This window comes from Arvicanthis niloticus, chromosome 11 (assembly GCF_011762505.2).
Source record: "Arvicanthis niloticus isolate mArvNil1 chromosome 11, mArvNil1.pat.X, whole genome shotgun sequence".
In the NCBI taxonomy this organism is placed as follows: Eukaryota; Metazoa; Chordata; class Mammalia; order Rodentia; family Muridae; genus Arvicanthis; species Arvicanthis niloticus.
Genome location: NC_047668.1, coordinates 24,926,823 through 24,939,393, shown reverse-complemented (window position 1 = coordinate 24,939,393; position 12,571 = coordinate 24,926,823).

Here is a 12,571-nt window from a genome sequence, read left to right as displayed (position 1 = left end):
GACCCTGCATTCACTCCACCTCTGTTAGATTGATATCCATAATGGGAATCCCATTAGACACTTCTATTTACAAAGATTTTGAATTCCTTTAGCTCCAGATCTTAATTATCATTTGTCAACTATTTTAATTATCCCTTAATTATCATTTAGCAAGTCAGACATCTTGATTTTGACAATGATTTCTTGTTATTATATTTGAATTCCTTAACTGGCAATAAGATATAGTATGTTTTTTGTTTGTTTGTTTTGTTTTTTTTTTTGTTTTTTTGTTTGTTTGTTTTTGTTTTGCAAGACAGGGTTTCTCTGTGTAAGCCTGGCTGTTGTCCTGGAACTCACTTTGAAGACCAGGCTGGCCTGAACTCAGAAATCCACCTGTTTCTGCCACTCAAGTGCTGAGATTAAAGGTGTGTGCCACCACTGCCTGGCCTACTATGTCGTTTTTAATAATTTATTTTCATTATTTAAATTACATGTAGAGATGTGTGTCTATGAACATCAGCACAGATGCTAATAGAGTGCAGAATAGAGTGCCAAATTTCCTGAAGCTATAGTTGCAGGCAGTATCGAATTTCAGTTGACTGCAAAAAAGCACATGTTGAACCAGAGCTATCTTTACAGTTCATGGAGAATCTTTCTTATATGATCATTGGTCACATTGGTTTCTCTTCTGTAAATTACCACCTCATTATTGTCTCCATTATTTTGACTTTTACTTATTCATTTGAGTCATTGATATTATGATTGAAAAATGCTTTGACTATAACATATACATACACACAAAATTTATACACATACACACATATACACACACAGTCACACACACACACACACACACACACACACACACACATATATATATATATATATATATATATATATATATATATATACACACAAATACAATTATACATAGATACCTATTCTCTTAGTCTTTCACATGTTTGTCTCCATTTTATGGGATTTCTTGCTATGGAGACGTTTTAAAATTGTGGTTTCATCAAATTTATCAGCTTATATCTTCATTGATAATGTTTGTGTGTTATATAAAAATGCTTTACTGTTTTTAAGTTTTAAGACCTTCTATATTTTCTTTTAATGGTTTTATTTGGGGAGTTTGCTTTTCTATTTTTTTTTTTTAAATTTAGGTCTTTCAACCATTTGACTTTTACCTTTAAGAGCAAGTTGAGTGAAGTGTATGATTTTTTTATAGAGAAAGTAAATTATACAGATGCTTTTTACTAAGTATATAGCAGGACTTTAATATATTAGAAATATTTCTGATGTTATACTCTGTTTAGTTGCTATGTTATTGGAGAATATTTTAAGTCCATTAGATATTTGGCATGATTCTGAGATTTTATATATATCCTGTCCTTTTTCCCAGTCTCTCTCTTACTCACTCTCTGTGTCTCTCTGTCTGTCTCTGTCTTTGTCTCTTTCTTATTATCTTCTCTTGTTGCTCATCTCTATCTCCTTTCATGCAGCCCCTTCTATTGGCTGTGTTCATTACACTACTTTCTCTCTCTGCTCTGGGCACTCTCAGGTGCTTCTGACTATACTCTTTCATATATACAATAAAAACCATCCCTTAACCCATGTCCTCACTTATAACTTCAAAATTAAATTCTTAAAATATTTCTGTAATTGTGCCATATTTCACTGTATATGTCTTGTTTATATTTATCGGTTGCTTACAAATCAGGATTTATGCATCTTTTGTATATTAGTTTGTTATTAAATGTCTTAAGCATGTCATCGGTAATTTTTTAAAATTTAGTTACAAAACCTAACTTTAGAGGGCAGTTTTCTATCTCTACCTATGTGAACTATCATTTTCGAAAAGATTTCTCTTCTAGTTTGATTTGCATGCTGAAATAGAGTATTCTGACCAAAAGAATTTTGTGGAGTAAATAGTTTATTTTTAGCTTACAGTTCATCTCTGAAGGAGGTCAGGTCAGGAGCTCAGGGAAGGGCAGGTAGCCACCTAGAACAGGAACCATGGAGAAAAGCTGACTCTGGATTTCTGAAAGGAGCATCTATCTAGGGATGCTGCCTCTCATAGTGGGCCCGCTCACATCAATCAATAATCAAAACAATTCTTCACATACTTATCAGCCAATCTGGTTGAGACAATTCTTCTCTTGAAGTTTTCCTTTACAGGTAGCTGTAGGTGAGAAGGCATCAAAACCCATTATACTCATATTTTGCCCCTTTGTTTTTGTCAATAATTTTAGTTTTTCATTCCAATACCCTGTAGCTTTTTTTCTCCATCTCTAGTCTTATGTGATTCATGAAAATTTTATAGATTCTCAGAATCACTCAGAAATTCTCACACCTCCTCATGAGTTTTGTCAGGCTTTTGTGTTTTTAGTGTTTTGGGCTCAGCATGACTTATCTTTTTACGTCTTTCTACATTTATTCAGTACTATGCTGCACATGTTCTTGTGAATCATATCTCCAGCTTGTGTTTCTGCTAAATCCACAAACATTGGTGAGGCTGCTTCTAGGGACCACACTTAGGAAAACAGTCCTTAACCACAGGTATTCATCCAACACAATCCATCAAAGACATGGAAAGAGCAATTCTGAAATTCATCTGGAAAGGCAGATAGCCCCAGAATAGTGAAAAGTGAAAACAATACTTAACAATAAAAGAATGACTGGGTGAATCACCATTCCTGACCTCAAGCTTTACTACAGAGTAATATTGATAAAGACTGGATGGTATTGGTACAGAGACAGACACATTGATCATTGGAATAGAATTCAAGACTTATAAAACTACAAACTTATGGGCACTTGATCTTTGACAAAGAAGCCATATATATATACAATGGAAAATAGAAAGCATCTTCAACAAATGGTGCTGGTCTAACTGGCTGTCAATATGTAGAAAAATGAAAATAGACCCATATTTGTCACCTTGCACAAAGATCAGGTCCAAGTGAATCAAAGACCTCAAAATAAAACCTGATACACTGAATCTAATAGAAGAGAAAGTAGGAAAGAGCCTTGAACTCATTGGCACAGGGGAAATTTCCTAAACAGAACTCCAAGGTTCTAAGATCAAGAATTGATAAATGGGGCCTCCTGAAACAAGAAAGCTTCTGTAAGGCGAAGGATATAGCCAATAAGACAAATTGGCAACCTACAGATTGGGGAAAAAACTTCACTAACCCCACATCCAATAGAGGGCTAATATCCAAAATATATAAAGAACTCAAGAAGCTAGCCACCAAAAAACCCCATTAAACATGGGGTATAGAACTAAACTGAGAATTCACAACAGAGAAATCTCGAATGGCTGAGAAGAACCTAAAGAAATGTTCAAAGTCTTTAGTGATCAGAGAAACGTAAATCAAAATGACCCTGAGATTCTACGTTACAGAAATCAGAATGGCTAAGATCAAAATCTCAGGGTACAGCACATGTTGTCATTGAGGATGTGGAGAAAGAGGATCACTCCTCCATTGCTGGTGGGATTGCAAACTGGTATAACCACTCTGGAAATCAATCTGGAGGTACTCAGAAAATTGGAAGTAGATCTATCTGAAGACCCAGCAATACCACTCTTGGAAATATACCCAAAAGATGCCCCACCATGCTACTGGGGCACATGTTCCACTATGTTCATAGTGGCCTTGTTTGTGATAGCCAGAAGCTGGAAACAACCCAAATGTCCCACGACATAAGAATGAATACAGAAAATGTGGTTCATTTACATAATGGAATACTACTCACCTATTAAGAATGAGTATATCTTGAATTTTGCATCCAAATGGATGGAACTAGAAAATATCATTCTGAGTGAGGTAACTCAGACCCAAAAAGACATGCATGATACGTACTCACTAATAAGTGGACATTAGCCAATAAAAAGTACTGACAACCCAAGATACAGAACTCCAAAAGGTCAACAAGCTGAAGGCCCAAGTGAGGATGTTTAGACCCACTTGTTAGGGAGAAGAAAGCACTCAAAAGTGCTGAGGAAGGGAAGGACCTGGTAGGGAAAGTAGATGGGGAGGTGGGAGGAAGAGAGGAACCTGATCTGGTATTGATTGAGGATAAAGGACTGAAACTGCAAGGGCCAGCAGAAAGAATGGAAACAGGCAGGTGAACTTGGGAGGTTAGGGGGGACCTCCAGAAGGCACCAGAGACCTGGGATGTGAAAGACTTTCAAGACTAAAAGGGAGAGACCTTAGATTAAATGCCCAAAAGTAGGGAGAGTAACTTTATAAAGCCCACCTCTAATGGAAAGACAGGGCATCAAGTGAGGGAGGGGGTTGCCATCCCACAGTCAAAATTCTGATGCAGAATTGTTCCTGTCTGAAAGAATTGCAGGAATGGAAATGGAAAGGAACCTGAGGAGGAGAAGTGTCAGTGAAAAGCCCAAAATGAGATACAGATTAAAGGGAGTTCCCAAGGCTTGACACTATTACTGAGGCTATGGAGTGCTCACAGAAAAGGCACTATCATGACTGTCCTCCAAAAGACCCAACAAGCAGCTGAAAGAGTCAGGTGCAGATATGTGCACCCAACCAATGAACAGAATTTGCTGACCCCTGTGCTTAAATTAGGAAAAAGCTGAAAGAAGCTGAGGAGGGGGGTGACCCTGTAGGAGGACCAGCAGTCTCAACTAACCTGGACACCCAAGATCTCTCAAACACTTAACCACCAATCAGGGAGCATACATCAGCTGATATGAGGCCCTCAACACATATACAGAAGAGGACTGCTGGGTCTGCATTCAGTCAGAGAAGATGCATGTAACTGTCAAGAGACTGGAGGCCTCAGGGAGTTTAGAGGGGCAGGGAGGAGGTATGGGATGTGAAACAGTCAGAGGGTTGACCAGGAAGGAAATAAAATTTGGAGTTTAAAATTAATTAACTAAAGAAACAAAGACCAGTTCAAACATGTAGATTTTATAGGATATAGATGTAGAGGAGTGGTGGACCACTAGCGTATGGCACATAAGGCCCTGGGTTCTATCTCTAGTACTGACAGGATAAAAAACTTTTATATTACATCAGGTCAATTAAATTAATAGTTAATTTCAATAGTGCTACTTTGTCTTTATCATGTAGATGAAGAACATTCAGATCTTATTGTATACAGGGATGGGAGGTGGACTCTTTGAGACTTTCGGTGGGTAATTCTTTGATTCTAAGGTCTTTTCAAGTCTTTTTTTAAATTTACTTTTCTTCTTTATTGTCATTGTGTCTCAAGTTCAATGTTCTAACAATTTCCTGTGACAACCTAGCACTCTCCTGCATTGATCTCCCTCACACTTTGAAAGTTTTATTCCCCGCCACAATTTCAATCTGAGTCCATCTGGAATTTTTTCAAAAATGTTCTCCTTGTATGTATTATTTACATTTTGTATCTGTAGAAAATGATACCAGAACAACCAATAACTGTAGCTGCTTAAGTAGGAACCTTTATCAGTAGACATTTAATCAGATAAGTCTTCCAGAAAACAAGCAAAATGTTCAGATGTGACAGATGATTTTGGTTGAGTCCTAGTTCTTTACCCAGGCAGTAGTGTACCAGATAATACACTAATTGATCTTACAAAACCTGGTTATAGTTAACCCTACCATCATTCTGACAAAATAACAGAGAAAGTAAACAGAGAAAGGACACACTTAGTTTGCTACAGAATCTTAGATGTTTTAGCAAATCATCAGTTGGCTTTGCTTTCTTGGGATTCATGAGTGGTGGAGTTGAATATTGAGGTAGGAAACATGTAGTGGAGTTAATGAGTCACCTCATGTGGACAATAAGAGATGGACAAGGCAGGAAGGTGCAGGGAGAACACATGCAATTCAAGCCATTCCCACAGTGAACCACGATTACCTTGTTAATGCTGTCTCCTACAAATCCTTCAAGTATAAACTCATCAATGGATTAATGAATGATTGAGGGTGTTACTTTTCTCAGTGCTTTAGCAAATCCTGATGAAGGTGACTTAAGAACACAGAGTTATTTTGGCTCATGATTTAAGCATCCACTATGGTGATGGAGGTATGACAGTGGGTCTCTTGATGACAGCAGGAGTGCGGTACAGCTCCCTCACATCTCAGTGGATCAAGAAGCAGAGGAAGGAATGCTGGCATTCTATTGGCTTATTTCTTTCTCTCTTTTTAGTCAGTCTAAGAAACCAGCCCATGGCATGCTACCACACAAGTTTAGGGCAGGCATTTTCCACTCAGTGAATTCGGTCTGGAAATGCTATTTCAGACACTAGGCTGTTACCTATTATGAACAGGGTCCATAAAGGTTACAATCATAATTAACCATTACAGTACATTATTGGCCTAATAACTCAATAACTTCTCAATAGCATCAAGTCTCAGGAGCAAACCTTCAACACTAAATTTTTGATATAGTTTATTACCCTCACATCTGATTTACTGAGAAGAACTAACAGAATGTGTCCTACTTTTCCAAAAATTACTCAGTGATAAAGAAGAAAACAGGTAATCTAAAACAAAAGCAAACAAACAAACAAAAAAGCCTGCTACAGTAAAACCTCCAACATTTCCTTGCTTATAAGCAGAAATGTATGATTGGCTTGATGCACAGGGCAGCAGATAGAAGAGTACTTGCCATGAAAACCTGGATTCAAAGAGAGAGAAATCTGCTTCTTTCTCTAGGAAATGCCACGGCATTTCTGTTCTTCTGATGTTCTGCCTTTAGAGATATCACATAATTATAAAACAAGACACATATTTTAACTCCTTTTGTCATATATTAGGAGAGGACAAAGTAAAACTGGTCCTGAGATCACCATTCTGATAGAAAGGAGGTCCACATTTCCATATTCAGTTCTACCATACATACCTCTACAAATTTGACATAAATAACTTTAGCATTATGAGCCCGATTTTTTTCTTGAGAAAAATTAATACTATGAATTAATTGGATAATTTCATTTCTTATAAGATGAAGTAATTGAGCTTCAAGCCTAATAATTAAGATCTTGAGGCAACATTGAATGCTTCCTTTATCATTATACTTAGAATATTAAATATCTCTCACTACAGTGATATATTTTTTATATAATATTTTTTCAGACAGATAAACATAACCTTCATAAAAACTTAGGAAGAACAGAAACTATTTTGAAACCCAAAGGAAATAGAGAGTTTCAAATTTACCATATTAAAAATTTATTGGAATTTCTCAATGCATATTAAGATGTTTATAGAGCAATGTTAAAATAGCTATAACAATGTGATATATTATCAGAGTTACTACCATTACTAGAATAAATCAACATGTTGTATTAATTATATATTATAAGCATCTCTGTTTGTTTCTAGGACGGCATACAGATATCTCCAATTACAGTCAGTGTTTATTTGTATTTAAAATATTTTATGAAAGAATTTATAGTCAAGAAATTACTTGTAAGCATATCCACCTTTGAATATATATACTATGCAGATATGAGCTTTTACATCTCTATCAGTGTGAATTTGATAATGTTCACTTAATTAATGTCTAAGTAAATGAGTACATAGAAAACAACTTCAAATAAAAATTGTCTTGATTTCCTTACAAGACTGATGTACGCTTAGGTAATTATGGCATGTAGTTCTAGTGACAGTTTTATTTTTAATTTTTAGTGTGCGTTGGTCGTGATATGGAAAATAGGAAATATGTTTTATACAATGGCAAAGCATTTTATCTTGAAGATTAGCCAGTCACTTAAAAAGTTTTTCCTTAAGATAAACAGTGATTAGATTGGAATTAAAAGTTAAAATACAAATAGTTAACATTCATCTCCTTTTATGAATATGCCTTGTTACTGTTTTTAGGTGGCCAATTATTGAGCTGTATTTGCAGTTTCATTACCATTTGTATTAGGCAATGATTGTATAAATGCAGCTGTAATGTCGTAGGGATCCCTGGAAAAAGCTGAGGTAGAGTTTATACACAGAAAGTTTATTAGTAAATAAATACTCTTGGAATCTTGGAAACAATGCTGAGAGGGACAGAGGAAGGACAGGTAGGAGAAATGGCTCAGCAATGCAGTATTGAGGAGATGTGAATCAAGAAAATGAATGCTTGCCCGTGGGATGGATCCCAAGTTCGCCCATTACTGGTTGGCCATTGCCCCAGTCTCTGCTCCCTTCCCCATGCCTTCATTACTTGTAGACAGGATAAATTTTGGGTTGAAAGTTGTATGGGTGGGTTGGTATCTTTATCACTCCACTGGGGTTCTTCTCAAGATATAGGAGGTGGCCTCTTCATGTTTTATATCCCCAATGTAGTGAGTCAAAGCTAAGGAGGTTACCCCCATTGATTCTTGGACCCTTCCCTTATTCTAGGTATCTAGCTCATCCTGGAGATGCCCACCCACCTACCTCCTCATGCCCATCAATTGCAGATTTCTATTAATTTTCACGGACATCTAGCCATCTCTTCTGTCTTTCCCCACATTGATCCTGAACCCTCCATTTCCCTCTTCATTTCCCCCCTCCCAGTTTCCTTCCTTTATCTGCCTCTTATGACTATTTTATTCCCTCTTCTAAGTGACATCCAAGCTTCCTTTCTTGGGTCTTCCCTCTTGTTTAGCTTCTTTGGGTCTGTGGAATGTAACAAGGTAGCTGTATTTTATGGGTAATATTCACTTATAAGTGAGTACATAGCATGCATGTCTTTTGGGGATTGGGTTACCTCACTCAGGATGATATTATCAAGTTCCATCCATTTACCTTCAAAATTCATGACATCTTGATTTTGAATAGCTCAATAGAATTTCATTGTGGGGATGTACCACATTTTTTTTTAAAATTCACTCTTCATTTGAAGTACATCTAGGTTGTTTCTAGTTTCTGGCTATTATGAATGAAGCCAATATGAGCATAGTTAATCAAGTGTTTTTGTGAGATGCTGGGACATCTTTTGAGTATATACCCTAGAGTGGAATATCTGGGTCTTGAGGTACACCTATTTCCAGTTTTCAGAGAAAATACCAAATTGATTTCTAAAGTGATTGTACACATTTGCACTCCTACCAGCAATTGAGGAGTGTTCACCTTGCCTTGACAGCAAGTGGTATTGCATGAGTTTTTGATCTCAGCAATTCTCTTGGATGTAAGATGGAAACCCAGAGTTGTTTTGATTTGCATTTCTCTGATCACTAAGGACTCTTAATATTTGTATAAGTACTTCTCAACCATTTAAGATTCCTTTGTTGAGAAGTCTCTGTTTAGTTCTGTACCCTATTTTTAATTAGGTTATTTGGGTTGTTGGTGTGTAACTTCTTGAGTTCTTTGTAAATTTTGATGGCAACCACCAATCAATAACACTATTAATGATACTCAGTTATATTTGCATACAGGAGAATGTTGTCCGCTGAGAGGCTCCACCCAGCAGCTGACTCAAACAGATACAGACACCCACAGCCAAACAGTAGATGGAGCTTGGGGACTCTTATAAAATAGGAAGGTGGATTGCAGGTGCTGAACTGGATAGGAACTTCACATGAAGACCTGCAGAGTCAACTAACCTAGACCCTTGGGGCTTTCAGAGTCTGAATCACCAACCAAAGAACATAAACAGGCTGGACCTAGGCCTCCCCACTCACATGTAGCAGTTGTGCAGTTTTACCATCATGTGTGTCCTGAACAACTGGAGCAGGGGCTATCCCAAAAGCTGTTGCCTGCTATATTATCCAAATATTATCTTAGAGAATGCTGTGAATGATGGAAGGCCCTTATTACAGTGTAAAGACTCATATTCTTCAGCCAGATGGTGAAAACTGCTGGAAATCAAGATAAATTTAACTATGAGGATGGCAGAAGACAGGAACCCAACATGTCCTCTGAGAAGCTCTACCAGCAGCTGACTGAAACATTTAGATACTTACAGACAACTATTGGACTGAGGTCAGGGACCCCTATTGAAGATTTAGGGAAAGGACTGAAGGAGCTGAAGGGGATGGCAACACCACAGGAAGAATAATCTTCTCCCGGATTCTAACCCACTAACCAAAGAGTATACATGGGCCAGTCTGTGTGCATCTGCAGCAGAGGACTGCCTTGTCTGGCCTCAGTGGGAGAGGATGTGTCTAATCCTGTAGAGACTTAATGTCCCAGGAAAGAGGTATGGGGGGTTAGGTGGGCATGGGTGAAGAGTGATGGGAGTAGGTTGGGGAGTTCCCTCTCAGAGGCAAACAGGAGAGGAATGGGCTAAAGAACTTTTGGAGGGGGAGCTAGCAAGGGAAGCAACATTTGCAATGTGAATAAATAAAACAATTTGTTTAAAAAAGAAAAAGAATGTCTTTGTATCTTTCCTTTACCAGTCGTTTGACATAGGTTACCTACAAGGCTAGAATAAAATCTAATGTGAAGCAACTCAGTCTGGACAAGTAACTTCTCAACAAAGTACTGGGAATGCTGTGTTTTGCACATGACTCTAGGTAGTGTCAAACTGACATAAAAGGTAGCTATGATATTCCTAAAATTTAGTATTATAAAAATGTACATTTATGTTTAGTTAAATTTAATCATAATCCTGAAAAAACCCTGATACCTGAAAACAAACATGTCACAGAGGACTAAACATATGCAGTGCTTTCCATAAATTATGGCAGAGAAATACTATTGAGACTACATTAGTTGTGGATGGTGAGTTTCCACTTAAGAATTACACTAATATATAAAAATACATTCTAAAATTCTGTATATAGAATATGCATTTTCTAAGGAATACAAAGTCTGAGTCATCAAATTTGTTTGATTCAAGATGTTTTTTTTCCATGTCATTTACATTCTCTACTCTGGGAATGAAAAAGGGTGGGTAACATATGTGTATTTACACATATAATTTTCCTTCATATATTTGCATAGGTCTTTGTGTCTTGTACCTTCTGGGCATCTAACATGACTTCTAATGGCTGCTAGATGGAATGGTACTAAGTTAGATTACAACAGTATGCAGGCATGGATCTAAACGGCACCCTCTCTCACAAATGCATACTATCAACACCCTGGTACAAAGCTCATCATCCCTTTACTGGTTGCTGTGCCATGCTCTGACATACATCCTGTCCTCAGTCCTCATGAAGTCAGTCTGTATACCACTGTGAAAATATAAGTCATGACACCACTTTGCCAAAACGTTTTCCTCATTTTGCTCAGTCACAGCCAAAGTCCTTCTCTGCTTTCTTGCCCTCATTCAGTTCTGGGCACACTGCTGCCTGTGCTCTTCCATCAGCATGCCTTAACAGTCCAACAAGGATTTTGAAATTGATGTTTTTCTCTAAGGAAAACACCTTCTTCAGTAAAATTACTTGCTTGGTTTGACCTTTCCTGTGGTAATTCATTATTTTTTCATAATGGATTTTTTAAAATCTGAACTAAAATTTAAATATTCCTTTCTACCTCAATGTGTGTTTGACATTTTTTCATCATTAGTAATTATTTGTATTTATTGTATGGTATAGTTTATTATTCTTATTATCAATGGCTCTATTTTAGAGCATAAAATTTATGTGTGGGTTGAAATTTTTGTCTTCTTCACTTGTTCTTTTGAGGAAAGTACTAAAAAAAATAGATAGTAGGCCTTCAAGAAATCTTTGGTGAATGGAAGCAGACTTAGGTGGCAAATGTCTATATATAGCTAATGCCTTCACATGACTGGTGTGCAGTGCCCTGTTGCTCCAAGATACAGCTAGCATTACATGGAATAAAAGATGCATTTTTATAGAGCCTTGTTTCTCTGCTTTCTCTAAAGATTAAGTGCTCTCAGAACCTTGAGAACCTCTATTTAATTAGTGCTATACTCTGGACAATGCATGAACTAACCAGGAAGCTGAAAGAGTAGTGGCTCTCCAGAGCCATGCAAACATCTTTGTGTTTAACTGAATCTATGAGACAATGGTGTTATCCTCAGGAGTATGAAGATGTAGAAACAAAACATTCTTGGGGACAATATGATGTCATATCTATTGTTAAGAAACTATGCTGTACTTTTTTTCTCTAAATTAATCATTCCCTGAGTCCTTATATAACAAGATAAAATGTCCAATATGAATTTCAAAGAGTTTAACTTTAGATCAATCTCAAAGTCTTCCTTTTATAAACTATTATCTAAATTCAGTGTCTGATAAATGTTTCGATGTAATTTGCAGCACGAATACCCCAGTCATTCTTTTTTATTGTTATTATTGAAAATAAATTCTTCCCTCATACAATACATCCTATGGTGGTTTGACAATAAATGGTCCCCAGAAACTTATGTGTTTGAATACTAAGTCCATAGGGAGTATTATTATTAAGACGTGTGGCCTTCTTGGAGGGAGTATGCCACTGTGGGGCAGGCTTTGAAGTTTCAGATACTGAAGCTAAGTCTAATAGATCAGTTCACTTCTGATGCCTGCACATCAAGATGTAGAGGCCAGGTGTGTGGTAGGGTAGTCCTTGTCTCGGGTCCTAGAGAGTCCATTCTGTGAAGCTATGAAGGTAAAGCCTTGGTTGCCTTAGAGACCCTATGTTGTTGAAGATGCCAGAGCCATGGGATACCTACAAAGGAGTTGTGTTAAGAGGTAGGGGAACCA